Source organism: Alosa alosa, chromosome 5 (assembly GCF_017589495.1).
Source record: "Alosa alosa isolate M-15738 ecotype Scorff River chromosome 5, AALO_Geno_1.1, whole genome shotgun sequence".
NCBI classification, from domain to species: Eukaryota; Metazoa; Chordata; class Actinopteri; order Clupeiformes; family Clupeidae; genus Alosa; species Alosa alosa.
In genome coordinates, this window is record NC_063193.1 from 23,218,645 (window position 1) to 23,224,644 (window position 6,000).

Genomic DNA, 6,000 nt, shown 5'->3' on the forward strand with positions numbered 1-6,000 from the left:
TGTTTGTCCCACATAGATACAGATCCACTTCCTCTGTGTGTGTGTGCGCGTACACAAATGTTTTTTTTCCCTGTTTGTTTTCTCCTAAGTCTACATGTACAGTACATGTGCTCTTGTGTGTGTACTTATGTAAGTACTTCTAATCTGTGTCCATGCCTTCACGCCTGTGAGTGTGTATATACTGTGTGTGTGTGTGTGTGTGTGTGTGTGTGTGTGTGTGTGTGTGTGTGTGTGTGTGTGTGTGTGTGTGTGTGCATGCCTGTGTGTGTGCACGCTTGTGTGTGCGTGTGAGTCTCCTGATCTGTGTCCTTGCACGTCTTGACCACCAGTACAGAGCCACGACTGTTCTTCCAAACAATATCAGATTCAGTTCCTCCGCCATCATTCTTGCAGCTTCATGGAGACTCCCCATCGTCTCCACACACGCTCTTCAAAGTTGTGGACTTTCTCATGGGAAACAGCTAGAACAAAAGTGGGAATGTGCAAGGAATGTCAGCCAGGAGCGGATTAATGGAACTCACACAATCTCCCCATTACAGAGCGTTCACACAGATTAAAGTGCACAGATCAGCTTGAGTTAGGTTGTCTGGCAGGAAACTGGGTCGGTGGGTTCAGTGTCCCACTTGGGTTTTTTCTGTTTGACTCAATCTACACTGTTTATCAGTCAGTTATTGTCCATATTAACTGATGGTTATAAAAACAAAGAGAGTCTGTGGAGAAGTGATTAACTTCTGCCTTCTAACCCCCAACTTTAACCTCAGCCAAATATCTAGAGGCAATATGGTCAGCGATGTGCGTGCACTATGACTCATGATTCATTTGTCTTTCCCTTTGTGTGAATCTTTGACACATTTGAAAACTCAGACCATGACAGGTCATTGTTGCCGAGGTCCTAAACTAAGGTGTGATCAAAGAATGGAAAATCTGGAGATTTACAGATGTACAGTATGTCAGCTATTGTTGACACTCAACACAGCTTTTAATGCAATCACGTGAGGACGTGGGAAAGAATGAGCCCTACTGTTGCATGTTAAACCATAGTCCAGCACATGATCATGCACCAGAGGCAAAATTAGGGGTACCTGTTTACCCTGCCAGGGAAAGCCTCTGAATAAACACCCTCTCCCCCACCATCCCCACTCACACATGTATACATAAACACATACACACACACACACACACACACACCCAAATGGACAGTGCGGCTCTGTACAGTTTCCTCGGCTGGCCCCTCGGACTGTAAGTCACAGGATCTGGGAATCCATTTGGAATGGGAAGCGTCTCTCCCACAAAGATTAGTCATGCCCCACTACATCGTAGGTCTTCTAAAATATTCATCATATTCACCACAATACCCTGACCCTAACCCTCTGTCTCTTATCCTCTTACTGTAACCTAAATCCACTTCAGAAACCTTCTGTGGAAAAACTTTTACCCGAACCCCAGTTGGAAACCTTTTGGCCCAGTTACAACCTGCTTACCCAGTCCCATTCCTGAACCTTACTCAAACCCCAGATCTCTTACCTTTATTTATTTTTACCCCAGCCCTAAACCCAAGCATATTACCCTAAACCAGAGTACTCTAAACCCAGTTCAAAATGTCTTCCATTGCTTTACCCTAAACCAGGCCCTAAACCCAACCCTCACACTAAATAGTTACAATAATATAGGTCACCTAGAAACCTCACTATCTCCACCAAATGCATTCATGTATTCCCCATGTGTTCCTTTGTTTCCTTATTCTCTTCTATGATTCATGCAGCTCTCTGGAAACTGGAGTGAGAAAAACTCCTCAAAGACCTCTCAACTCCTAGCTCTGAAGTTCGACCCTCAGAAACTCACAAGGGGGAGGTGATTCACACTGATGAATACTTGTATCACGAGATCTTGCCAACGCCTAGAAGCATTTTGTTTCAGAAGACTAAATACAACCTTTTTGTGTAACTGAATGTCATTTGTTGTCTTGCCTAGACTTGTTGTCTAGAAATTTACATTACCAGTAAAATTGGAATGTGACAATGTGTTCTTTCACGTTAGCATGTTTTAAACTGATCTCATCTCATCACTGAACACTACACTTAGTGCATAGCCTGAATATTTGGTGGCTTGTGTCTGCGACCAGAGGACAAGGCTGTGTGTCTGAAGTGTTTGATTTTGTACAAGTCTGAAGTTTGTACCTATAATTGTTTAGGGAAAGGTATGTAATTGTTTAGGTCAAATAATGTAAACTGTATCAGTAATTCTGGAACAAAAAATAATAGTATGCTCTGACTATATTTGCTTTAGATTACTAGTTTTTTTTTTTATGAACATGGGCAATTTAGAACTGTGGACACAGTGGATGGACTTGTACACTATGTGACAGTCTGTAAAGGTTATGAAAGCAGAAATAATTCTGAGATGCCTTTCTCACCACCTGTTATTGCTATGTGGGAGAGCTGCCGGGGGCTGGAGGCCGTGTGTGCTGACATGAGTGGAGAATGGAGGACACATGTGCAGCAGACACATGGAAAACCATGGGCTGCCCAGATCAGGCAGGTTTTAGCGGTGTAATAAAAGAGTTAGAAAAGCAGTGTTGTAGGAATTCAAAGTCTGTGCTTCAGTGACATTACAGATGCTGCTGGTTTAAATGATCTTTCAATTGAAGTCAGGACTCTCCTCAAAATGTACTCAAGGCTGTTTTGTTCAAAATCCCTTTCCCTGTTTATTTTAAAAAATATTCCCTGATGAGTAAGAGACTGAGCAGTGATGGGAATGCAGGGATGCTTCACTTCTGAGGAAGTCTCTATCATACCACGTTTAAGAACACAGTCATTCTTCTGAGATGAACACATGTTGTGTCAGTGTGTAGTTTTTCTGGGGCATCTTACTGTATCTTATCCCTATTGGCTTTGTCTCCCTGCAGATACTGTTCATATCTGACTGCCACTGTTATGTAACTTTGTCGAGAGAGAGAGAGAGAGAGAGAGAGAGAGAGAGAGAGAGAGAGAGAGAAAGAGAGAGAGAGAGGAGGGGGGGGGCTCGCATTACAACACACACGTCAACATACGTCAACCAAATTCCAGAAGTGTCCCCCAGAGCTCCTGTCCAGTGGTCAGAGGCCACTCTAGGCCATCAGCCAGGACAAAATCTGCTCTCCGGATAGCTCCTTATTCTGGGGTGACACTTTGAGTACACTACGAGTAAGCAGGGGCTAAAGCAGGGGGAAAAAAATCGAGCACTGATAGATGTACGTGTTTCCGTTGGTGTTGAATTACTGAGATGAAATTGAATTTCAGTAAGATAAACTGAAAAAAAAACCACACCATGTGTTGATTGGCCAAAATAAACTGCCTGATGCTTCCTGGCCTCTGATTGGCTGAGAGAGGTATGGCCTCACCTTAAAGAGGGTTACTTGAGTTCAGTGATCTTCTCAGAATAATGTGTGTGGATTTTTGCGCCACCGTGGGTTGTGTTTGTGTTGGGATTTTCTCCTCAGCAGCACGTGTCAGCTGCCAACACAGTCAGGTTGCATTATACCAGTGGCCCCAGTCTGCCCAGCAGCTCAGTGGGCTGTGATGGAATCCAGCTGAACTCAGGCATTCTCTCACACTCGCCAGGGTTCACATGGACATGGTCGGAGTACCCTCAGTGTCAACAGGTACACACAGAGCGGCCCTCATCAGGGGAACATGCCACATGAGATGTGTTAACTGTACGCCCATGCTCATACTGTACAAATCTCTGGAATACCATTGAGTGGAAGCTGGTTCTTCCTGTCTTCTGATTAATCAAAGTCAAGTGTCAAATTGTCAAATGTTTGTTAAAATGTATCCTAATTTTTTCTTTATCTTAAAACTTAAATTTTAAAATTAAACAATTTATCATGATAAATTCCGCAACATGCTCTCTTTCACCCCACAGTTGAGTGTCTGTGAATGCTCCTTTTAAAACAACATTCTGATATTAGTTGGAATAACTCAGAGGGCAGTGTTCACCAACGATGCCACAGAGGGATATGCAAGACCCTCTCAGTGCACATCCACAGTCCCTGGGTCTTAAATATCAGAACTGACCAACTATATTATCAATTTAAACAACACACCCAAGCAGACACAAAAAAATCTGCACACATGATACATAAATCAATAGCAGCCCTTGGATTCAAGCTAGGCAGGACGTCTAGAAATGTGAAGGACCTGCAGACCTCTGGCATCCAGCCAAGTGGAAAAACTCACACAAACGTGTGAACTTGTGCAAAACTGTGTGAACCTCTGTTGTGGGCAAGGCTTCTTTCTAACTTACTAACAACAAAACCCATGATGTAGTTTATGCTTCTGAAACAGTTTGGGGAATTCCTCTTAAATGAGAAAGGAAGAAGCAAATAAACAATCAGACACATACAAATCCACGTTACAGAAGTAACATGCAATAAATACTGAGGTTGGAGGAGTTTCCATTATTATCAATTACATTGAATTTAAGATGAACATAATATAGCTACAAGGCACATTTCAAATCTGTTTTGAGTTGCACTGTATCATGATGGGCAGTATTCAAGCCAGCTGGATGACCATATAGCTGTGACAAAAAACAACAACATACAACCCCAAAACAGAAAAAAGTTGTGACGTTGTGTAAAACTGGAATAAAACAGAATGTAGGCTAATAATCTGGAAATCTCTTAATCTCATATTTTGTTGCAAACAGGACACAGACAACAAATCAAATTTTGAAAATGACAAATTTGACTATTTCATTGAAAATATATGTTCATTTTGAATTTGATACCAGCAACATGTTTCAAAAAAAGTTGGGACGGGGATAACAAAATGCTGGAAAAGTTTGTGTAATGATAAAGAAAACAAAAGGAGGAATGTTTCACAACTAATTAGGGCAACTGGCAACATGATTGGGTATGAAAAAGAGCATCCCAGAGAGGCAGGGTCTCTTAGAAGTAAAGATATAGGGGGTATTCATCACTCTGTAAACCTGTGTGCACAAATGAGGAAACAATGTAATTTTAATGCTTCTTAACATGAAATTGTGAAGTATTTGGGGAGTTCATCATCTACAGGAGATAATATTATCAAAACATTCAGAAAATCCAGAGAAATATTTGCAAACAACGGAAAGAGCTGAAAAACAAATTGGATGGCCATGGTCTTTTGGACCTCAGATGGCACTGCATCAACACCAGACCTGTTTCCAGACCTGTCATTGTATGGGCTCAGGAAAACCTCTGATAACCATTGTCTGTGTGCACAGTTTGATGTCGTTTTCTACAAACCTGCAAAACTAACAGCCAAAACAGCCAAAATTGTATTGAGACATGATATAGAAAATACCACCGTCTTATCTGGGCCTAAAATGGACTGAGGTAACATGGAAAAAGGTCCTGAGGTTAGATCAATCAAAATGTTCCATTCTTTTTGGAAATCATGGACTCATCTGGGCTAAAGAGGAGAGGGCCTGTCCAAATATCCATCCTATTCAACTTGTTTAGTGCTCAGTTCGAAACCCAACATCTATGACGGTGTGGAGAACCATTAGAGCCTACAGCATGGGCATCTTGCACATTTGGCAAATCAACACTGAATGATGTATACAGGTTTTGAGCAACATAAACTTCCATTCAGGCAATGTCTTTTCCAGGGAAGACCTTGGAAAAAAACAATGCCAAAATGAATTCTGCACATATTTAAACAGTATTTCTCCATAGAGGAAGAGGTGCTAAAATGGCTAAAATTAAATTTGGTGCATAATGGAATTAAAAACATGACTAAGAACATTTCATTCTTAAAACTCTAGGAACTGGTCTCCTCAGTTCCTAAACATTTACTGTCATGAGCTCTCTCTCTGCCTGGTAACACACGCTGATTGAAGTCTGACCTCCACCTGTTCCTGCTCTGCTCTGCTCTGCCTCACCCTCGTTACCTACCAGCTGCACTGCATTCACCACTCATCATGCCCTGTATATAAAGCCTTGCTTTTCAGTCCACACTTGTCAGATCGTCTGCA